General features: G+C 47.3%; 1 long non-coding RNA gene across 1 annotated transcript in view; it reads left to right on the top strand.

Annotated features, from left to right (window-relative positions):
* The first annotated feature begins 221 nt into the window (after positions 1-221).
* Positions 222-24,704, top strand: part of LOC142573030 (uncharacterized) — a 111,378-nt gene continuing 86,895 nt past the window's right edge. The window contains exons 1-2 of the long non-coding RNA XR_012826196.1: positions 222-462; positions 21,542-21,639. This is a non-coding gene — a long non-coding RNA (uncharacterized LOC142573030). The remainder of the gene's footprint in view (positions 463-21,541; positions 21,640-24,704) is intronic.

Here is a 24,704-nt window from a genome sequence, read left to right as displayed (position 1 = left end):
TTGCCCCGTCTTTTGTTTTGCACGTGACGCAGACTCGCGCTTTTCCTTCTTTTTCCGTATGCGACTGCGAATCGCCCTCCGTCCGCGTTGTCGCCCCCTTTCCCATTGCGACAAGCACGCGAGTGGCCGGGGACCCCCGCCACCGGGCTTCGCGTTCGCTACTGCGCCGCTCTTATAAATGGCGACGTTTCCGCCTTCGTGCGTTCGAATGCATGGCCGACGACACGGCGCGAATCCTTCAACTGGTTGAGCCGCCACTGTCGCGCTACACGAGCTGTCGCTGAGTAACAGCGGAATCCTTTCTTGCTCCCCAATGTTGATTTCCTCTTGAGTTTCGACCGGTATACATTCTTCGCAAGCTTCGACTCTTCGAGTGTTTGTTCGCTTCAACGCTGATTGTCTATAACCCTCTCGGCGGAGGCACCAGGCATCATGCAGTATGTTCGTTCTCGGCGAGCCAAGGTGGGTGTTAGCCCAAATACAGCCAGATGCTTGTCCTGCCTGTTAGAGGCCACAGTTCTTGAGTGCAGCCTGCAGAATCCGACTGCCACGCGCGTTCTGCCCCCTGTACTGTGTTCGGTGTAGTAACATGTCTTGTGAAGCAGGTTCGTTTCAATGTGACGAGGAAAAACTGATCACTGTCTCGGGACAAGCCAATCTAGTCGTCTACGCAGACTTGAAGCCGTAAGCACCGAATCCACGTGTAAATCACAACGAAACAAAACATACTATAAGACAACGGGGAGAAGACGAATGCAAAGGATACGTATTCCAGACTTTAGGTTGGATAGTAGCAGGTTTCTGACCGGTCGAAAGCTGCAGATGATTACAATTACAAGGGACCAGCATGACGGGTATGCATGTGTCCTTGTTCGTTTTTGCAAAGGGTATGAAAAGGTCGTGCGTTTACGTCACTTGGCTTCGGTGGTTATTTGTGGCCGAACACAGGGTCACCTGGCATGGCTGCGATAACCCTGTGTTTTTTCTTTTCTTTTTTTATGTGCTCTCAAGTGTAGTAACGTGGAGGTGGAATAAATAGCACCTTGAATTGATCCAGTTGGTCACTTGTTGCGAAAGCGTTTAATCATGCTAAAAGACGGGGCACCTGTCCTGGTATACTTGTTTCGTCACCGTCTTTTTGCGCCGTTCAGGGCTTTCGCACGGTACAACAACACCGTAGTTATGATGCGCGTCTGGCCAGTGATCTTCAGTGTCTCCAGGCGCTAACCGCAACAAAGTTAAACAAGTGAGTTAGCATACCCTCACACTCCCTCTCTCGCTAACGCCCCCCCCTCACCGTAGCGTTGTTCATTCCTCTCCCCCTTTTTTGATACGAAAGCGTCAAATGGCTGATTGAGAGAAAAAGCCGGCGTCTGTCGTCTGGAGCAGCAAAATGTCACCTAAATTCCCACTGGCTGCGACGCCACGTCGACAGCGCGCCTCGACGGAGCAGAGCGGGCGAAAGAAAACACCTGCTGCGCGTAAACGCGCCAGGTGATGCGTGAGGGGAGAGGGCATCACCGCGACGCCACGTCACCCTCGCGCTCGCTCTCGGAAGCCGGAGCGCGGTCCGTATCTCTCTCTCTCTCTCTCTCTCTCACCCCCCACTGGGCTTAGCTGATGCGCGCGCCTGCCGGCCTTGGTGGCCGCTGGTGCTTCCTTGGGCTCTCGTCACGCAGGACGTCGGTCGCATACGGTGTTGGCACCGCAGGCTGCTGATGCTTGCTGGCTTGGGCAGCCCGTACCGCTGTGGTACATTACTCGCAGCGGGAAACTCGAAGGACCGCTCAGCAGCGTTCAAATGGACAATAATGCTTTCTCATTCAACACTCATAAGCGCTTAGGTGTCCTCAGATTTTTCTTTCTTTCTTTCTTTGTATTGAGTCTTCTGCATTTCCCCTTGACAGGTGATTGCACTGAGCGTGCCTTGGTGGAAGCTTGCCTTCGTTAAGAGCCACCTCCAAGAAAAGTTCTCGCTGTTCGGCAATTAGTCCGAGAACGTGCGCGTCTGACCTGAACGTCTGTTGTATATCTCAGGATGTGTGCCGTGAGCACGAAGTGTAGCTGTGCCTTGCGTGACATTTGCCATTTTTTAAAGTGTTGGATGTTACCACGATGAAAAAATTCGCCGACGCTTACGATACTCCCTAATGCGAAATTTGAGAAAAGCTCTATACGTGTTTTCATTTCGCGATATATTGGCTGGCACGGATAATCTGTCCAGTGCACACGTTGCAAACGGAGCTATGTGTGGCGCGATTACCTCCCTATTCTGGAGATCGCGATAAGCAGCGGGTGGGTGACGCGTGGGCGCGATTTACTGCAGCCGCCGCAGACAGACCTCCCAGACGACGCGCGGTACTCTGGCACCATTTCGTAGCCATCGTCGCCGCACGACGCTTTTTTCATAGTTCTCATGGTTCTGCTACACCCTCGTCCTCCGCTTTCATCCTCGCGTCTTTCATCCCCCGCTGCGCTCCGCATTCGCTCTTTCATCCTTGGTTGTGCTTGTTCGCTCGGTTACGTCTATGCTCAACGCAGGAACGGGTGCCAATAGCTGCGCCACACACACACACACACACACGCACACACACGCACGCACACGCACACACACGCACACACACACACACGCACACACACACACACGCACACACACGCACGCGCACACGCGCACACGCACACGCACGCGCACACGCACGCGCACACGCGCACGCGCACACACGCACGCGCACGCGCACACACGCACGCGCACGCACGCACACGCACACGCACACGCACGCGCACGCACACACGCACGCGCACGCACACACGCACGCGCACGCACGCACGCGCACGCACACACGCACGCGCACGCACGCACGCGCACGCACGCACGCGCACGCACGCACGCGCACGCACGCACGCGCACGCACGCACGCGCACGCACGCACGCACGCGCACGCACACGCACGCACACGCACGCACGCGCACACACGCGCACACACGCACGCGCACGCACGCGCACGCACGCACGCGCACGCACGCACGCACGCACACTCAGTTAGCTATCTTGCACCAAGATGAAAGAGAAGAGCAATGCGTTACTCAAAGAAAACCTAGCGCATATTGTTTACAGTACAGTGAAGTAGGTACCAGTAATTTCTTCGTTACTGAGATTTAATCAGGTAATTGTAATCAGTTATCTAACTCGAGGCGTACTATCCTAATTATCAATGTGTCAATGAGGCATTGGAAGGCACAACCAAGGGACATCTAACTGCGGTATTTTCAGCGACGTACCAATTGCGTACTAATATTTCTCTACTGATAAATAAACCCCGCGAAATATGTAGAATACCACGTGACTGCGCTCCCATCCGCATCATAAAGCAACGCCCTCGAACAGGTTCCCTCTGAGTTATCCAGAACGAAATAAAGGAAATAAAAAAAAAAACATTGTTATCGAGCTAGTGCCTTATCTGCCACGCCCAACCTGAAGCAACACGTCGCGTATGGTGTTAGTTTAAAACAAGCTGTGACAGTTGTTGTCTGAGCGTAGATAAAGTGCACGGATGGCTCCTCTTTTATTTTTTTGCCGCCAAACCTATCACCATAAAAGCGAATTGCCAACGTCAGCGCTAAGGCTCAAAGGTGCGTTTTGTTTTGTCCCAGTCGCCATGTTTTTCTCTAATAAGCAGAACGTAAACATGATGCTTGCCTTTGGATCTGCAAACAGCAACAAGAGTAATGCCGCAAATATATATCAGTCACGGAAGTGTGGTGGTAGATCAAACGCATCGACTATCATAAGAAATTATGAAAACCTGAGACAAACCGGCCGCTTCAAGAAACAGTGGCGGAGGACTCCATCTTTGAGTCCTACCCGACGCACGGATGTTCTATAATTTACGGCCTCAAATCCTCATGCTAGCGTGCGGGGGACGTGGCCACCCAGGTACCGATTTCCAAATTATCCGTTTGGAGGATTCTAAATGAAGGCCTTTCACCCGTACCACCTTAACCATGCACCAGTGCCTGGGAGATAGACCTGTAGAATCGCCTAGATTTCTCGAATTGGGTGCTCACAAAAGCCGATGAGTCATCAGACTTTTTGGGCAATATCATGTGCACAGGTGAAGCCAATTTTCGAAGAAACGCCTAGGTAAATTAGCATAATGCACATTATTGGAGGGATTCCAATCTACACTAGGTAAAGCGGAATCGGCACAGTACCAGTGGTCGTTCAATGTGGGACAGGGAATTTACTCCAGTGCTATATTCAGGATCCCATCTTCTTCGATCACACACTGACTGGACAGCGTTACGTGAACGAAACCATTGAGGAGTGGTAGATGAGTTTCTCAGCGGAGTAACGCTGTCATGTCTTCCATTTCTGTGGCATCAGCAACACGGAACACCATGACACATGTTGCGTACTCCAGGGTAGCGTACCGTACTGCTGCCGAGAAGTAGCGACGCCTGCCTATCGAAGCTCGACTGACATTACTTATTGGGTAGCGTGGCGTTGTCGGCGGGCTGCAGGCATCCGGTAGATCATGGCGACCAAGCAGGGGCGAGACGATTTGCTAGTGCGAAACTTGCACGGTTTATTCAAAGGTAGTTGAAAGAAAATAAGAAGAGCATGAAGTATGAAGTCTCAAGTAAGAAGTATCTCAAAGTACATTTCGGAGCCCCTTAAATAGCTCTCCACAAGTGTGGGCGGGATCTTGCGTCCATCGATGACACGTGACAGGCACGGAGAGAGGGCCACTCCTCCTGCAATACCAAGCACGGTAAGGAGAGGTGGATCTTCTCATCGACGAATCCGGGGAGAAGGTAGGGTGAATGACCCCTCCGGTTCAGAGAAGGTCGGGTGAATGACCCCTCCGGTGCACGTGGGCTCCAGTTGAGGAGGGTAGGGTGAATGACCTCTCCGGTGCACGTGGGCTCCGGCTCAGGTGTTAGGGTGAATGACCTGTCGCCACGTGGTGTCAGACGCCAACCCTAACACACAGCAGCAGCCGGGCACGAAACTTGCTGGATGCGACTTTTCGTGGGCAATAAATTGGAAGGCACGGGCCTGTAAATTGGCCGGCTAGGTCAGCTGACCTCTCTCCACTCGATTTCTTTCTTTGGGGGTTATGTGAAAGGCCGCGCTTACATGGTCGAGACGGACGTCAGGTTAGTTCTAGGCAATGATAACGGACATCCGCAATAGAATTCTGGCATCGGCCACCAAGAAAGCCACTCAAGAAGTGATAAACGGACACAGATACTGCGTAGCTGCAAAAGGAGACCCATTCGAACACGTGCTCTAGGCTTGTGTGCAACGGAGCTTACAAATTCATAGATAATAAGGCCACACAGAAATCTGATGTATTTTTCTCTTTTTATGATTTTTTCCTTTTTTTGTGCAGACATCTTGATTGCGAATTCAGCTCATTTGTAAGTGGCGTATTTGCTTTCTTGAACGCATCAGTTTTGCCTTTCCTGTACGCGTTGGCCGCTTCCCGGTCTGTTTATTTCGCTTTTATTTTTTGACACAAACCTGTTTTTACAGCACGTATTCACTTTCATGAAACATAAAACGGTCACTTTAATTTGGCTTTGCCCCGAAGCAAGCTTCAGGCGCGAAATATAGCTTCGCGCACTCTCTTTCGATGCGGTGCGAGCAAAGCTGGGATTTTGAAACATTCTATGCCTATTCCATTGCTTTTCGCATTTCGCGTGTGATCAGAGTGGCCTTTCGGTCGCGTTATCAAGGAGTTTTTGTTATATGATCAGTTTGCCTTTAGAGACGGGTAGTAAGTGTGACGTAGAAATGAGGTGAAGGAATAGCTGCGAAGCCGCGAAACCTGCTGTTGGTGCTCATTCCGTACTATTCTCTTCGGGTTTGCGACAGGCAATGCAGTTGCTTTCAATCAGCTTATCTGAGGGCGCTGCTTTATGATGCAGGTGGAAGGGCACGTACGTGGTATTTTTCATACTTCCTGAGGTTGGAAAAAAATCGTACGCCATCATAAGTACGTCTCTGAAAACACCGCAGTTAGATGTCATTTTGGGGTGCCTACAAATGCCCCATTGACACTTTGAAAATTAGAACAGTACTTCCCGAGTTAGACAATTAATTGCAATTTCCGAATTAAATCTCAGTAACGAAAGAAATACTGGCGGCTACTCCACTGTACTGGAAACAGTATGCAATAGGTTTTCTTCGAGTAACGCAACTGCTCTTTTAACTCTTGGCGCATGATAGTTGAGGAACACTATAATACACTCAGTAACCGAAATGAGGCCAAGCCGGATTCACTGGAAATCAGAATCAACAGCAGTCATGCGCAGCAGCGCTTATACTAGGACTCACAGAGAGAAAAAAAATTATGGGGTTTCACGTGCCAAAACCACTTTCTGATTATGAGGCACGCCGTAGTGCAGGACTCCGGAAATTTTTGACCACCTGGGGTTCTTTAACGTGCACCTAAATCTACGTACACGGGTGTTTTCGCATTTCGCCCCCATCGAAATGCGGCCGCCGTGGCCGGGATTCGATCCCGCGACCTCGTGCTCAGCAGCCCAACACCATAGCCACTGAACAACCACGGCGGGTAAACAGAGAGAGAGAGAGAGAGAGAGAGAGAGAGAGAGAGAGGCTGCAGTTTCGCCCGAAAGGCGAAGCAGTATTAGGGACAATCAAGTAGGCGACAATTACACGAAGGAAGATTGCACCACCGAGAGGACTTAGGCTGTGAAATTGAATTGCCTTCCACTATGAGGTCTTGTCTATGTTCATATAACGCCGTCACTTCAGCGCTCAATTCTTCGAGGTCTCATGAAGTTTCTTCATATACATATGGGGATGGGGTTCGGAAAGTTGGTCGCACCCCCCCCCTCGGAAGAATGAAAACTCTCCGGCTATGGTGCTAGCACAGGAGCATGCTGAGATATTACATTATACCATTGCACCTGTAGCTTGTACCTGTAGCAGAGAGTTCGCGGCACACAATCTTGCTACACGCGTCCTGCGTTCGCCCGCACGTCTATTTTTCAAGATGGTGGCGGGACCCAATGTGCACACAGCGTCGTCGGCATTATGCGAAAGGCATATTGACTTTTATTATTCGCGTTTTGACCTACGGTGTTCGGTTGTCTGAACGCTGACCACCGAACACCGCAAGGTTTCATAATTTAATCTTGCACCTTGTTTTCTAAATATATTTGTTTTCGCCGAACGACTTGGCTAACGCGAGCGGGGACACCCAGTATACTGCACTGCATTCTTTCTGATATTTTTTTCTGAAGCGGTCCTGGGCCAAACCCCATCTAACATATCACAGCGGGCGCCGACTGAGGGTTCCGAAATGCTCTCCATCCTCTTTTTTTTTTTTTTTTGCCAGAATATCAAGCTATAATATTTCACCGAAGAGAAGCAGCGCGTCATTCGAAATGTTGTAGACATGGTTGAAATAGCAAGGTCTTGGCGACACGTCTTCTCCTGTTTCGATCTGCAGGACCGTCGTCAAGTGACGATGTGGAGCGGAGATGTCTGAGGCGGCCCACGCTGCTCGAGCGCCGTCGGTTCGCGTAGCGCGTGTCATAGAGCGGTTCGGAGCCTGAATACGGCGTCGTGGCCGACGAACCGCCTGCAGGGAAGGTCACCGAAATAGCAACAACTCCTTTTCTCGGTGGCGTCCGGCTTCCCATCAGTTTCTCAGCCCGGCTGCATCTTTTTTGTTCGCTCCTTCCCGCCGAGAGAGCGGCGCGGCAAAAGCCATGCGCTGCCGAGTGAAGATGAGAGTTAGGCGCTCAGGGGCGGCTGAATAAATATACCGGCTGGGCGCGATGAAGAAGGACCAGTTAGGAGCTACAACGCACGACGGCAGTAAAAGAGTCGGAGGAAGGCTGCCGCGGCGAGCTGAAACGCGAAGGAACGCGCCCGCGCGAGTACTATTATAAACACGGGCAATGACGACGACGCCTCGAGTGGGCGAGAAAAATAAAAGGCGAGCTGAACAGAGACGAAGCAAACTTTAAGGGGGAAAGTGGCCTCCCTAACCAAAGCCTGCTCCTGCATGCAGTCCGAGCGGCACCAAGGTTAGCTATTTTTGCGCCGGGCTTCGTGGCCGCATGTGAAGCGTCGGTGTACGGCGCCGCACGCCTGTCGCACTGCGCTAATCTTTGCTCGTTTTGAGCCATGCGAGAGCAAACAAGGCCGTTCGTTACGCGCCTGCTGTACGTAACAGAAAAAATAAAGCAGAGGTCGAACTATCACTCGTTACCTTTCACTATCACTCGGCGTGCTAGAACTACCTGATGTCTGTCTTCGTTCCATTAAAGAGATCGTACAGCCAAAAAAAGAAGAAAGAAAAAATACCACGGCTAAATTAGGAGCGCGTAATTAAGGACTGTTAGCTAGGACTTTGCGCTTCATCGCGACACTGTTCCTTGCCTCGAACGTCCTGACGAGGTCAAACGCAACCATAAGATTCGAGATCGTTTACCTGCTATGTTATTTATTGCTTGACGCCGCTTGTTGCCTGTTATAGTGGTGCCGTTGCAAGCAGGGGTGGCCAGTTTCGTCGGGACGAACGTTGCATACGATACGTCCATTCGCGAGCGCGTTCAAAAGACGGCCGTGCGCACCCAGCTTGCGCGCCGTGACCGCGGGAGGCAGCCGATAGCAGCGGCAATAGCGCCTGTGCGGCACGTAGGGCCTTCAAAATGCCATCGAGGGGACGGCGTTAGCACTCAGAAACAAACAGGCAAGCGCAAGACCTTCGCACGCCTGTGCAACGGGAAACAAAAACTAGAAGCAACGCGAATCTGAAACGACCGCGCGCCATGACGCTTCTTGACTATGCGGGACGCGACGCCCGCCCACCGATACAGCTTGAAACAAACGATGTCTTGTGACGAATCTTCACTTCTCGTGCCACTTTCTCGCTTCAGTCATTTCTCTTGTTGAATAAGTTTTCTTTCTGTTTTTTTTTTCCTTTCCGAGATATAGCGTGAAGAACGGTGCCTGAAAGGGGCCAGCCGTAGGCAAGGACAGCGACCGGTGGCAAACCGCAGAAGAAAGCGAGCTAATGCAACGCGGGCGCAATCTCGACCCGCCAATGCGACACGCGGACTGACCATCAATCCAAGCTTCCGGTGACAGTTGAGGAAACGGCCGAGAGCATACGCTGAAGGGCGAAGATCTCAGCGTATGCCCAGTACTGCGCTACAGGGAGCGAATACACTAAAATCACAGTACGTACGCTGAAAATCATCTGCGTGGTTTTAATTGTATATGTAGCCAGATGGAAACGCTTCAATAATCACAATAGCTTCCCAAAAAGTGCTAAGTATCGTGATTGCAAGGTGCGAAGAGATTGGGAGACAAAAAAAAAAAAAAGCTGCATTTCGCGATCAGCTACTACATCCCGGTACGTCGGTATATCGACCACTTGTTTTGCTGTTGACAGGATTCCCACAGACAGTGCGCGCGCAATTTTGTTCCAGGCTTAGTTATGTCTCTAACACCCCTACCACTGCATTGTACCACCCATGCTGTATTTGTACCACCCATGTTGTCTCGCGCATGCGGAGTTCAGGCTGGTCGGCCGCTCGTCACTGGGCCTTCTTGATGATGCAGTCCCGTACTGTCCGCAAACCGTCTGCGGCTTCCGGTCTGACTAGTCCTGACAGAACAGCGCGTCACAGTCACTTGATGCAGCTGCCGGGGACTGCCCGAGGTTTCGTTCGAAAGCACCTTGACCGGAAGTCATACCTGGCTACCGTCGTTTGCTTAGCTACTCGTAGATACCCTTACACAAAACTTTTTATAGAAAGTCCATAGACAGTCTATAGACATTTGTCTATGAAGTCTACAGACTGTCTATAGACATTTCTTTAGACTAGTCTATAGACAGTCTATAGACTTATGGCCATACACTTTTTATAGACTAGACTATAAAAAGTCTGAGTCTATAGACTGTCTATACACTGTCTATAGGCAGTCTATAGACTTATGGCCATACTTTTTATAGAATAGTCTATAAAAAGTCTGAGTCTATAGACTGTCTATAGACTTATGGCCATACACTTTTTATAGACTAGACTATAAAAAGTCTGAGTCTATGGACTGTCTATAGACTGTCTATAGACTTATGGCCATACACTTTTTATAGACTAGTCTATAAAATGTCTGAGTCTATAAACTGTCTATAGAGTGTCTATGGATTAATTAACATTCATGTTTGTAGACAGTTGTCTGCAGAATGTCTATGGACAAGTCTATAGGCTTACAGTTCTACTTTTGTAGACTGAAGTCTATAGAATGTCTATAGACATTCTATAGACTTCAGTCTACAAAAACAGAACTTTATAATCCGATACACTTGTTTTTATGACATTCTGCAGGCATTTGCCAACAAACATGAATTTACATTAATCTATAGACAGTCTATAGACACAGACATTTTATAGACAAGTCTACAAAGCGTGTATAAGGCCATAACTCCATAGCTATCGGCTATCTACAAGTTAGTTAACATTTTTTTTACATGTGGTAGCAAAAAATTTTGAATGTATTTATGCATGTGCACCTGTTGCTTTTCATCTGCACTTATACAATAATGTTGGCAGATTAATAATGCTCCTGAACCAGCTGTACTTTCATATATGTTGCATAAACGGAAAGAATTTAGTGCTGAATTAAGCAGTGCAAAAAATAAAACAAATGCACCGGCAATGGATTAACTGTTTTTATTGCACGATATAATAGATGAATTTCTTAAAATGCATGTCTTATGCTATTATGGAAACAGACTAAATATTTACACTACTTCCCCTTGGCAAGCAAGGTGGAAAGGCTGGCCTTGACCTTTGTGTTATTAGTCCCAAAGGTGCTGCAGGTGTACGCTGCAAATAAGTAGATGCAGCAATATGAGGCAAAAATAACAAGTGTGTATTCTTTGTATGTTCATTAAGCAGCTTAATATATTTGCTCAAACCATCTAAGTCAATACTTAATGCGGTTTAACTATGACTAAGGGATGCTTGTCAATACAAATCAGTACCTTTATACAATGTTTTATTTTATGGTATGGTGAACAATTAAACAGTCACAACTGCTGCTCGTGCCAGCAACAGTATGTTCCCTTTTATGACAAATTCATATATGATGCATTATTAATAAAGGGAAAATCGGACATCCACCCGTTCGTCGCAATTGCTGCAAAGGAAACCCATACGGCTTCCTCGAAAGAAAAGCCCCAGAGTTGAAGAAAAATTCGTCCTGGTCCGGGACTCGAACCCGGGACCACCGCCTTTCCGGTGCAGCCGCTCAGCCATCTGAGCTAACCAGGCGGCTAGCAGATGGCAGTACGAAGTCGAATTTGTCGACAACACACGAAGCAAAGATAAGTGTTTGACGTAGTAGCTCTGCGGAAGCCCGCAGGGTGGAGAGAAGTTAGAGAAGAGATACGGGTTCCTCGAATTAATTCGAGGAACCCGTATGGGTTTCCTTTGTAGCAATTGCTACGAACGGGTGGATGTCCGATTTTCCCTTTATTAATTACTTCTCTCCACCCTGCGGGCTTCCGCAGAACTACTACGTCAAACACTTGTCTTTGCTTCGTGTTGTCGACAAATTCGACTTCGCCCTGCCAACTGCTAGCCGCCTGGTTAGCTCAGATGGTAGAGCGGCTGCCCCGGAAAAGCGGTCGTCCCGGGTTCGAGTCCCGGGCCAGGACGAATTTTTCTTCAACTCTGAGGCTTTTCTTTCGAGGAACCCGTATGGGTTTCCTTTGTAGCAATTGCTACGAACGGGTGGATGTCCGATTTTCCCTTTATTAATTACTTCCCTCCACCCTGCGGGCTTCCGCAGAACTACTGTGATGCATTATTGTACTTATCCCAAACGATCTCTATAGTTATTGCTGAAACGTTACCCAGTTTGACTGTCTGTACATTTTTTTGGCTGGTAGTTAAGTATGCCCGTGCAGAGGGATATGCTCTGAAGACGTGACTGGAGTATTCACAGTACCATGCCAAAGATTTTAATTTATATTGCTTAATACACATTTAAATGTCTTTCTCATACTCTTAATTGAATGGGTCATTGGTCATAAATTCAACAGAAGGCAGATGTATTGATATGGTCACTTTCTTACAGGTAATGAGGCTTGTTGGGCATGCTAACAGGTTTCCAAGTTAGGTATTACACATGAACACCCGAAATACCACACGAGCACTTTGTGTCATGGCACGACAGATATGCACCTCCTAGGAAAGAGAACTGATAGTATAGTTCGAATGAATTCTATCACAGCAAATTATTTACGGTGCTTTCAAAGATGAATTTTTTCTAGGGTTTCGAGGTTCAGGACTCTTAGTTAACAAAAAAAAAAAAAACCAATTGAGTAAGAAACGCCTTGTCAGTATGCTTGACTTTCTTTCTTTTTCAATAAATGGAACCAATTTCCCTCAACTTTTTATGAGGTGAAATGTTTTAAAAAATATATTTAACAGACAGATTCTCTGGAAACTTTGTATGACATATAACAAGACAGCATACCTATGTGGCCATTTTAAAATTTCCCGATCTTTTTCCAAGCCTTCTCTGGCTGTTTTCATGAAAATTTTCTGACAATCTATGACGCCTGCAGCTTAAGAGGAAGCTTTAGCTCGGGCCCAACTCCGACGCGGCCTATTCAAATACATGTAAAACGCAAAAACGTTTTTATGAGATAACCCCTGGACCTATTTTGATGAAATTTGTTGTATTTGAAAAAGAAAGTTAAATTCTAGTGACTGTTGCAAGCGGAATTTCGATTTAGGGCTTGAATTTTCTTAAAACGATTTTCACATATTTGACAGTTTGAAAAAAAATAGAAGCACGGAGTTTACAAATTCATAGCTCTGCATCAAGAAACGATATCGCGGTTCTGTAAACGGCATCCATTAGATCATTCAAAGCGGACAAATTCAATATGTCATTTTACATCTTACGTGAATTTGTTACGTTGGTTACAACGGTTTTGCAAAAGTTGTATTTCCCTATGATTAAATTTTTTTATATTCATGTGTAACATATCAATTTTGTCCGCTTTAGATGTACTATTAGATGCAATTCACATAATTGTATTATAATATTTAGTGGTTAAGTTACAGAGTTGTAAACTTGATAGTTTCGTTTTTTGAAAATTTTCGATTTTTGTCAATTTTTAATAAAAAATTGACAATCTAACTCAAAAATTCGAAACCAACAGTCACTAGATTTTAAGTTTGTCCTTTAAATGCAACAAACCTCGTCAAATTTGGTGCAGTGGTTGCCGAGAAAAACGAATTCTCCTTTTACATGTATTTAGATAGGAGCACTCGAGCTAAAGCTTCCTCTTAAGTGCAATAAAAAAAATATTGTGGTTTAATGCTTGCCAAGTACTGCCAGTCCATAATATTTAGATAAAATGAATAACACGTCAGTCACTTGACATGCAGTATTAGAGTCAAATCACTTGAATGCCCTGTTTAATAAAGCTGAGAAGGGCTTGGGAAAGTTCGTAATTGATGGCCACACGAGTACAGCATGGAAGACAAGGACACAGAGACACACACGTAAAGCAAATGCAAAAATGTGAGGGAAAACTATTCAATGAGTTATCTTTACGGTTCAATAGTAGTTTTCTATATCATTTGCTCTCATCACTTATGCCTCTAGTTAACTTTGTTTACCTGTGACTAAAGACTACATGGTAATATGAATCAGTACCATTATGATGTTTCGTTATATTACAGTATGATAAGCAACGAGAAGGGGATTAACCGAGGGGCCCAATTTTAATTAGTCATATCATAAGAAGCCAACAAACACTGACACCAAGGACAACATAGGGGAAATTACTTGTGCTTAATCAATGAAATAAAGAAACGATAAATTAATGGAAATTAAAGTGGATGAAAAAACAACTTGCCGCAAGTGGGAACCGAACCCACAACCTTCGCATGCGAAGGTTGTGGGTTCGTTTCATCCACTTTAATTTCCATTAATTTATCGTTTATTTATTTCATTTGTTAAGCACAAGTAATTTCCCCTATGTTGTCCTTGGTGTCAGAGTATGATAAGCAGTTAGACAACCGTAATGGTCGCCGGTGCCAGCAACGGTACGTTTCGTTTCAAGACAGGTTCATGTGACACACAGTGTATTTATAAAAATAAAAGAAATGCGAGAATCCCAAACTATTCCTATAATAGTAATTGTTGAAACAAAGGTACCCGGCTGGATCGACTGTGGACATTTTTCAGGTGTTAATGCAATATGCCCGTGCCGAACGAACATGCTCAGCAAAGTGACTGCAGTTTTGAACAATCACGTTAAGAATTACAATTTATTTCCGCTTCGAACAGACGGCAATGTCTCTTTTCTCACACTTCGACATGAATACACTTGCCACACTTTCAGTAAAATGCACATGAATGGGGGCGTATTGATTAAGTTACTTATCAACTAAAACATGTTACGATCTCTTAGGTGTGTTGATAAGGGTAGAACAAATGCAATGTCCACCAAATTATTTGAATAATCTGTGCGTTATCTACTAAGAAAAGACCACCAAATGGCTAACCTGGCTCTTTTTTCTGTTGTACAGCGCATATAATATACAGCCTGTCCAAGACGACGGCACTACATGCAACAGTAACGAAAACCGGAACACCTATTACGTACGACAAGGGCTTCATACGAAGCACGACTGGCACAATGCGAATCTGCGCCAGCAGCTGCCTGGTGATTAACAGCGCGTAAACTGCATAACGCCGAAGCATCGAAAAGCGCTTAACGCTTTTCATATAGCCCGAAAGTTAACTTCTGCTGCTAAACTGTTTGTAAGAGAGACAAAAAACAGATCTTCCAACTACCGTCAGACGCAATGCGCCTTGTCCTGTCGCCTTTTCTTGTGTCCGTTGTTTTGCGCTAAACGAAGTATTTATGCAATGCCTTCAGTGTGAAACGTGTAAAGGCGCTGCACGGAGCGACTAATTTATTGTTCTCTAATTTTTTCGGCTAAGTTGCGAAGCTGCGAGTGACTGAGCTTATCGCAGGTTTCATGCTCCAAAAGTGTTTGTGGCTGCATATAAATAGATTGGGTGAATCTAGATATTTCTGCTAGATATTTCTTCAAGTCTCGTGTTTTGCTTGCGGAAACTTCCCAAAATTATTTAGATTGGTTGCCAGGAACCTTAAAGATACTGGTACTTTTAAACTGCTGATGCATGCCCCGCAAACACGGCCTTTCATCCGAGTACGCTAGCAGTTATCCCACTATACGTGTCTGTTTGAAAATTCTTCATGCTAACACAATTTCGAGATATATACGTAAAGCGTGTCACGAGAATTTCACTACACATGCGGCGCAGCATTCATCGCGGCCGGATCGAGCGCCACGAAATGAGATCTACCACACTGGCTGCCCAACACACACATTCTGCTTAGTGGCAGCTCAGTATCAAGTTAAAACAAGGTGTACTTCCTTTTTTATGCACCTAAACTATAACGCTAAAATCAACAAGCCTGAGCGATCGCTCGCCGTAAACATTCCGTATTGTAGAAGCGAGAAGAGTGCGTTATCAAATCATTTCAACGACAAACCGACACTATACCCGAGTCGCCTGCGCTACATGCAGCCGGTTCGCGCTACGAAATGCGCTCACATAATCATGAGCTATTGACGCAAAACATCTTTGCTAAAGCTTACCGTTCAGTGTAGTTGACGTGCGATGCCACAAAGAAGACGCGCATACACAGCACCAACGTGCAGGCTGACACCCCACACCGCTACAAGCGTTTACGTGCCTGGCGCACTGGTTGAGAATTCAAATTGACACGGACAGACGGCGCACTTTTGCGCATGCGCAAAAGCTTCGCGCATGCGCAGGAGCTCCGCACGCGGGGCGTGCGCGCGCCGAGGAGTGTGAGCGCCTTTTCCTTTTTCTTTTTTTTTGTCTGTTTCTCTCTCTGCGCACCATGCGCGCCGGAACGGGTTGCTTTTCTTTTCCATCTTTCATCTTTTTTCATGGACGAAGGAAATGCGCTGGCAGGTTGTATTATAAACGCTGTGGGGGGGGGGGGGGGCTATCGTTTGGATGGATGAATGCGCTGTTTGTAAAAACCGTTACAGGGCCCTTCAGACGCTAGCGATGTTAGTGATGCAGCCGAGATATGAAGACAACGTGAAAAGTATCTGAGAATCGGACGACACACAACGGGCACACCACATGCGCGACATCGGTTCATCGCACGTCCGCGTTGTCAGTTACAAACATTACGAGTCTCTGCACTGTTAGCTTCATGCCTGTTTGGAATACATTCGTAGCTGAAGATGGCGTTAATAACATCTGTTATCATAACTGGATCGGCGTTTTGCTTTCTTTATTCTACTGCCGCAAAAATGATGCTATGACAACTGTGAAGACTGTCTTCGGATTGCCGAGAGCGGCTACGCAGATCATATCATGTGGTCAACAAATGCGGAAGTATACACTATGTGTATACTAATGTCAACAAATAGGCTCTACAGCAATCTCAGTTGTATACAACTTCAGTGGCTTATATCAAACGCAGCTCCGTATTATCCACACGTACCTGCAGGCGCTTCGTTACAGCGTACACCGATTGGGCCCAGGTTAACGATGTTTGTCTATTGTCAATCTATAGACGCCTTGTAAACCTGAAGCAATAAGAATTTTACAGTGTCGGCTGCTTTATGCTTCATCTTACGCCTTACCACAATCGGTATACGAGCTGTTCGCGCAAGTTAACATGACCATTGGTGACGTCCCACCCTATGGCCTTCACCGGCGATGATATAGGAAACCGTGGAAAATAATTCGAATTGCAAAGAAGTATACGGGGTGTTTCACTTAATTTGAGCCAGGTTTTAAGATATCCAAATGCTACGTAGTTGGAGAGAACCAAGGTAATGTTGTTTACCATTGCTTGGAGGCACTCAGATTAATATTTTGCATTCCCCTGATTAGGTAATTAGTGTTAATTAATCTATCAATTATTTTAATGAGATGAAAATTCTCAGTGGTGAAATTGTAAAGCAACATTAGAAGCTCCCGATACAGTTTTCTGTTCAACGCGTGCTCCATAGAAGTGTTTTTCCGAGCGCGAAGAAGTCCGCGGTTACACGCAATGTGACTCGAGCGGCCGGTCGCGCAGCAATATATATATATTTGTGTGTGTGCGTGTGCGTGTGCGTGTGCGTGTGTGTGTGTGTGTGTGTGTGTGTGTGTGTGTGTGTGTGTGTGAAGAACTACGTAGATTGGGAATAGACAAGACGAAATATACACCTTATCGACTCTCGTCTATAGACAGTCTAAAGACGAAGAATGAACAACAATAAAGAGAGACTGTGTCGACTTTTGTCTATAGGTAGTCTGTAGAGGGGCAGTAGACAAAAAAGAAACGAACACCTTAACGACTTTTTTCTATAGACTGTCTATAGACAGCGAATAGACAAAAAGAAATAGAAATCTTATCGACTTTCGTCTATAGAAAGTCTATAGATAAATAACAGAGAAAAATAAATAGAGGCTGAATCGACTTTCGTCTATTGGTAGTCTACAGAGGGGAAGTAGAGAAAAAAGAAACAAACACCTTATCGACTTTTTTCTATAGACCGTCTATAGACTGCGTATAGACAAAAAGAAATAGAATTCTTACCGACTTTCGTCTACAGAAAGTCTATAGAAAAATAAGAGAGAAAATTAAATAGAGGCTGTATGGACTTTCGTCTATATGTAGTGTATAGAGAGGAGGCAGACAAAAAAGAAACAAACACCGTATCAACTTTTTTATATAGACTGTCTATAGACTGCGAATAGACAAAAAGAAATAGAAATCTTATCGACTTCTGTCTACAGAAAGTCTATAGAAAAATGATAGAGAAAAATAAATAGAGGCAGTATCGATTTTTGTCTATAGGTGTCTGTTGTGGGAAAGTAGACAAAAAAGAACACCATATCGAATTTTTTCTATAGACTGTCTATAGACTGCGAAGAGACAAAAAGAAATAGAAACTTTATCGACTTTTGTCTATAGACAGTCTATAGATTTGTGTCAACAAAAGTGCAAATCTATAGAAAGGCAAGGTCGTCTATAAAAAGTCTATAGACTTTCTATCGACAGTCTAAAGTCATTTTTGTAAGGGAATTCCCAGAGAATTCATTAGCGTGGCCTCCGAAGCGGTGAGTCTCAGGGACCACGTCGCCCACACAACCATAAAGCTCGCATAGTGGAATCGCAGCCTGAGCGCATAGAACGTGTTCGCAAAGCGCAGTTTACGTCGCACTCTCGCTCTTCCTTCCCCTTATAACCGCTGCATTTAGGCTAAGACATTGCCAGCAAAATTTAAGCGGAATTCCGACACGGATACAAGTCAAATCGCGGTCGTGCATCGCTGTTCATGCTGAAAGCACTCGCCGATATCCTCAAAGCCCGTGTTACCGTCTACTAATTAAAGGCCCGACGCGTGTCTGGCCCGACGCGTGTACACCGTCTACTAATCCTGCACGTCAAAAAGTAAACGCTTGAGCTTGGCAACAAAAGAGATCAATATATATGTCAACAATAATCGGCGAATCTTCATTGTGTACCACCCTACCTACCGGCGTGAAATAGCCACATACAATATGGTATGCCTCTTCGCAGACCAGTTTCACTCTCCTGAAAAGCGAAATTTACCTGTTTACTACGCATATAGCAATGAACATGACAGATTTCGCAAAACGCATCAAGAAAAGCAATCATGTGCGCCTAATCACAGTACTTCTCTCTTAAAAACCATAAAGACTAATCCTGCAGCATTAGACCACTCGTGAAAAACTCGCATGATGGCACACAAAGCACCAATGTAACAGAAGCGATAGCTGAGTGTAGTATTTGCCGTCTGGAAGGCGCAAGGTACGCGTGAGCACACGGCATCTTTGACAACATGGCGTCAAACGCCGCGTACACCTTATTACGAGAGCCGTCGTCTGCGAGGTGCTTGCACTTGTGCGGGCAAAAATCTGCTGACAGCTCCGAGAGTTCCAGGTGTTACGCTTGGCGTTTAACACTGTTGTACCCGGCATCCCTTCTCGACGATTAGTGCTTCACCGGCAATTGCGCAGCTATGAAAGGCCCTTCACGCTGCGTCGTCGCTTTGTCAGGACCATGGAGCTGGCGACTAAATCACCATCACCAAAGCTGACGCACAAGACCAGGCCTAGACTATACGGGACCCGACATAGACCGTGACACGAAACAAAGGCGCTCACCTCGAGGCGACAAAGCCGCCGCCCATTGTGGAAGCAATGGCTACCGTTAATACCACTCTACATAAACCTGACAAGCGGACCATCACGAATGGCCCACAAATTGATCAAAGGGGCCAGCGTCGAGGACTTCCGTGGGAACGACTTCGACATCAAGTTACCAGTTTGCCACGTCGTTGCCTCGTATGCGGGGGCTAACGTGCAACATTGGAGGCGGGGCCCGGCGGAACGATGCGACGTCATGAGTCGGATTTTGCGAGCGGTTGAACGATTGTGGTTGGCCGAGAAGAACAGCGAATTTCCCCGACGAGAGAAAGGGAAAAAAAGAAGTGCTTAAAAAGTGGATCTTGAGTGTTGGACGGCGCTCCGACTCATACTGGTGTTCCTAGTCGTACGGGTGCTCCTGCTCCTGCTCATGCTCGTACTAGTACTCGTGCTCGTGCTAGTACGTATGAACTCTCATCAGGTAAATTTGTAAATAAACTCTTTTTCTCATCTCTTGGGAGTCGCCCCGGACCTCTCGATCGCCCGGCACCTGGCACATCATCAGCCATGGAACCGCAATGGCCGGTCGGACACCGAATTGCGACAGCGGCACTCCACGACTTCCGGTCCGTTAAAAACGAACGCGATTCCGGCAGCTCTCGGGCTGTTCGGCAGAGCTTCCGAAGCTGTTCGAGAAAATCGAATGCAGGTCAGCAGTCCCAAACAGTCCGGGACTTTAGGGACTGATAATTGAAGAGTCCCACTATATCCACAGCCCCTGGTGGTCGAAGACAACTGTGTCCTTCGTGGTGATTATCTCAGGCGACTTTTGTCTGTCGTTGGCAAGCATTCCTGCAGCCAGACACAGTTACTCACTAGTAACTACTTGTCTAGCTGTTAGCAGGTGACTCTTGCGATTCAACAATTTATTTTTATCTTGCTTTGCCAGTGACTGCACTGCAATGTTATCTATATGCACTGCGCTCCAGTTCGTTGTCCGGAGATGGAATCTTCTCGAGTTGCTCTTAATACTAAAAGCTGCCATCGAGGTAAGACATGGTAGCCTTTCAACGACAAAGCATTCACAACAGCGGCTATTGCTAAACGCGAATAGTCATTAAGCATTATGCGAATCGTCATTATGCGAAACAGTATCGTCATTCATGCGAGTCCGGTGAAGGAAGTTTAAATAATGACAGCTCGCTTGGCTCACTAAGGGGCCGAAAACTTAGTGAATGCTGTCTGCCATTGGCCACTCGCCTTCGGTAATAATATTTGCAACATCCCGATTTGCTGACAGCTACTCAGACAGTTCTGCTGCGCGCCACCTGCCGAGGTAAAAGGGCTTCGTTCCACCATTTCTGGTTCAGGCGAACTGCGTTGGCACGAAGCAGAACTGATTAAACACCCATAAAACCCTGTATGGTTTGGTTGAGCAGGGCGTCTTTCAGTGCTTATTCTTCAATGAGAATATCACACGTTACAATAAGAAACTGCCTAAAGAAAGATACCTATAAAGAAAGGGTTCAGGACAAGGAGACACAAAATTAGGAAACGAAATTAGGAGACGAACTTAGGAAATTTGCGGGTGCTAGTTGGCTGCTGCTGCTGCTGCTGCTGCTGCTGCTGCTGCTGCTGCTGCTGCTGCTGCTGCTGCTGCTGCTGCTTGCTGCTTGCTGCTGCTGCTGCTTGCTGCTTGCTGCTGCTGCTGCTGCTGCTTGCTGCTTGCTGCTTGCTGCTGCTGCTGCTTGCTGCTGCTGCTGCTGCTGCTGCTGCTTGCTGCTGCTTGCTGCTTGCTGCTTGCTGCTTGCTGCTGCTGCTGCTTGCTGCTGCTGCTGCTGCTGCTTGCTGCTGCTGCTGCTGCTTGCTGCTGCTGCTGCTTGCTTGCTGCTGCTGCTGCTTGCTTGCTGCTGCTGCTGCTTGCTTGCTGCTGCTGCTTGCTGCTGCTGCTGCTTGCTGCTGCTGCTGCTGCTTGCTGCTGCTGCTTGCTGCTGCTGCTTGCTGCTGCTGCTGCTGCTTGCTGCTGCTGCTTGCTGCTGCTGCTGCTTGCTGCTGCTGCTTGCTGCTGCTGCTGCTTGCTGCTGCTGCTTGCTGCTGCTGCTGCTTGCTGCTGCTGCTGCTTGCTGCTGCTGCTTGCTGCTGCTGCTGCTTGCTGCTGCTGCTGCTGATGATGATGATGAAAGTGGGGTTGCATCCAAACTATCCAATGGACTTGTGTGTGTGTAGTTTTACATATAGCTATACAAACAAGATGCGCTACCCGTTTTTACGTTGCAGAACAAGCTGTAGAACGACAAAAAGGATTCTGGAGTTGACTGGCTGGACTGAGGGGACAAGACAAGGACTTCAAGAATACCTGGGCGAGGAACGGCAAGGTACTTCCCATGAAGTCAGATAGTGCCGCACTCGCACTAGAATTGTAAGCTAGCGAACTTTGAAAAAGAAAGTATACTTATGGGAATCTATCATTTTCGCAGCTGAGTTACGGCGCCAAATTAGTTACAAGTTACCGCACCTGAGTTAGAACGCCATAGCCACTGGACTACCGCGGCGAGTGCGAGTCAGCAAGTTCATAGCAAAGATGTGCAATTGAGTGTTTGTTCTGCACGGTTTTTGAACTGAGCGAAATAATTACTTCGTTTGCTATTGTTACACATATGGCAAATGCAAGGAAAACCATTATCACGGCCCAAGCACTTTGCCCACTGAAGAAGGTTCAAGTGGTCACGCAGGCGAACTCGCTCTTGCTCATGGTTGGCATTCCACAAGAATACGCTCAACTGAAGTGTCGGGGTTGTCACAGAAACTTATGATGTGAGTTGCGATTATCTATGTGCGATGATGTGGTGGCTATGCCAAATAACTATAGACCGTGCCTCCGGGGCTGGTGCCAGCAGTTATACTACTTGCATGCTTGTGACTTGTGTTAGTGCGGGCATACGTGAGTTATTTTCATCTTGCTTTCTCTTAACCTTTTTTTTTCTTTTCTGAGTAGCGTATTTGAGATTTTTGTATGAACGGCTCTACGGAGGCCTACCTTCCCAATTTGCTTGACCTAACAAAAAAAAAAGTCATCCATATCCAACGCACTGTGCGATCTGGTGTAAGCGAAGCTGGTGAGCCGGCAATACGGAACGGCGCCTCTCGATAACGCAGCGAGCTTCGGCGGCTAATGTGCCCCGCAAACCGTCAGCCAAGGTGGCGAATAAACGCGACAGAGCGACACCCCCTTGAGCAGCACCTAAACCTTCGAACGCCCCAAAGCTCTCGCACGATCGCACGTGCGTTTCAAAACTAGTTGGCACTGACAGGACAGAGAGAAAGATAAACATTATTTGAAATCAGGGATGGAGTCGGTGGAGGCCCTCAGCTCAAGTCCTCTCTGGTACAATTCTTCAATGCAGCGTTGAGGCGGCGGCACATAACATTACCTTTGCTCGGTCCAGCTACGTGGCAATTGCATATCTTTAAACTGTGGCTAAAGTTAGCTGGGACACCCTGTATATGGCTGAAGCTCCAATAATTTGTTGATATAACTTCATATTTCATATCTCCCCCAGGTGCTCCTGGTGCTGGTAAGGAGGTAGACGTATGCGTGCGATTGTAGCATAATGGTTGTGGCGCAAGGTTGTTTACCGTAGCTTGCAGATAATCAGGTTATTGTTTTGATTCAGTCTAATTAGATAATTAGTCTTAATTAATTAATCACCTTCTCGAACACTATGATAAGATAAGAAGTGCCAACGAGCAAATTGTCGAGCGACATGAAAAACTCCGGATACAGCTTTCTGTTGCTCAATACGTGCTACACAAAAATGTTTTTCCGAGCGCGAAAGAAGCCCGCGAATACACGCAAAGTTCCTCGAGCAACCAGTCGCGCAGCAATGTTGCGCGCATTTGCGGACTTCTTTCACGCTCGGAAAAACTTTTATGTAGCACGTATATTGAGCAACAGAAAGCTGTAGCGGGAGTTTTTTCATGTCGCTCTATAATTTTCTTGTTGACACCTTTTTATGTAATTATAAGAATCGAGAAGCTTATCAATTAATTAAGACTAATTATTTAATTAGGCGCAATGAAAAAAATTCTGAGCATCTCGAAGCGACGGCACATAACATTACCTTCGTTCGGTCCAGCTACGTGGCAATTGCATATCTTTAAACTGTGGCTAAAGTTAGCTGGGACACCCTGTATATGGCTGAAGCTCCAATAATTTGTTGACATAACTTCATATTTCATATCTCCACAGCGTTTTGTAACGCGGACCTGCTAGCGCCTATGCTGCGTAGTTACTCGCGTCGGGGTCGAGCGACTCGTGTCATCGCAGCCCCGTTTCGCGTCTTGCAAGTGTTCCGCACGCCTCTCGCCACTGCGCTGGCGGATAATAGCGTAGCGAGGGCCACCCAAATAGAGACCACGCGGCCGCCGGCGTGCGCCAGTAGGAGGCCCCGAACCGGCCTCTTCAGGCGAAGAAAGCGCGCACGCAAGGAGCACGCTACTCAAACAGAGAAGCAAGAAATTCGGGCGCCAGAAATCGCGTTTTAAAAAGCAGCCTAGAAAGCCCAGCACGGCGTCGGCGGCGGAGCCACTGGCCGGAAATAGCCGGTCGGGGGATCCCCCTAAAATACGCGGTTGCGCGGAGGAGAGCGTGCGGCTTGATTTGTTTACACTGGCGTTTACTCTCGCCCCCTTGGCTGCTCGCGAGGCGCCGGTCGTGTCAATATTTTGCCGACACACTTGGCCCCTTTTCCACAGACGCGGGCGACGCGCGTCCGAGTGCGCGTCCGATGCAGTCCGCTCGCCTGCCGTCGGCTGCGCACGCGCGGAGGCGCACTGGACTCGCGACCGGGGTGCGATTGCGACCTTGAAGCGCGCGGCGCTTGCTCCCGTGCGAGCGCGCGATACTTCGTGGTCTCCGTTCGTGTGCTCGTGTTTGCTGATGCGCTCGAATTCTGTAAGGAAGCGCTCATCTCCCTCCGGCCGAGTCACGCTCCTCCGACCGGCGTCCCTCGCCTTCCCTCAACTTTTCGCTCTCTCCCTTTCGCTCTCAACCTTGTTCCGAACGCGGCGTAAACCAGCGCTTATATGTTGCCCACGTGCGCTAAACGCACGTTCAACGGTGCTGTGCCACAATAGCATCACGTGACAACAATCTTCTTTAACGCTGGAGCAGCAACACCGATACTAAAGACGCAATCGGATGCTCTCTGCTTAGGCCAGAATGAGACGGATATGCCACGTTTATTTATTCACTTACGTCACCTTTAAGTAGTCATACGCTCAGGTGTCCTGGCAGATCCCGCCTTGATGAACAAGGTGTAACGACGCGGTTTACGCTTCATTTTTCAGGCTGGCGATGTCGTTTGCTCGCCAATGACTGTCACATATCTGTCACGGAGCAAGGGCTTTTCCACGTTCTTATTATCAACCCAGGAGGAGC

Source organism: Dermacentor variabilis, chromosome 1 (genome assembly GCF_050947875.1).
Source record: "Dermacentor variabilis isolate Ectoservices chromosome 1, ASM5094787v1, whole genome shotgun sequence".
Lineage (NCBI taxonomy): Eukaryota > Metazoa > Arthropoda > Arachnida > Ixodida > Ixodidae > Dermacentor > Dermacentor variabilis.
The sequence above is the reverse complement of the archived record's forward strand: the minus strand, read 5'-3'. Positions and strand labels throughout refer to the sequence as shown.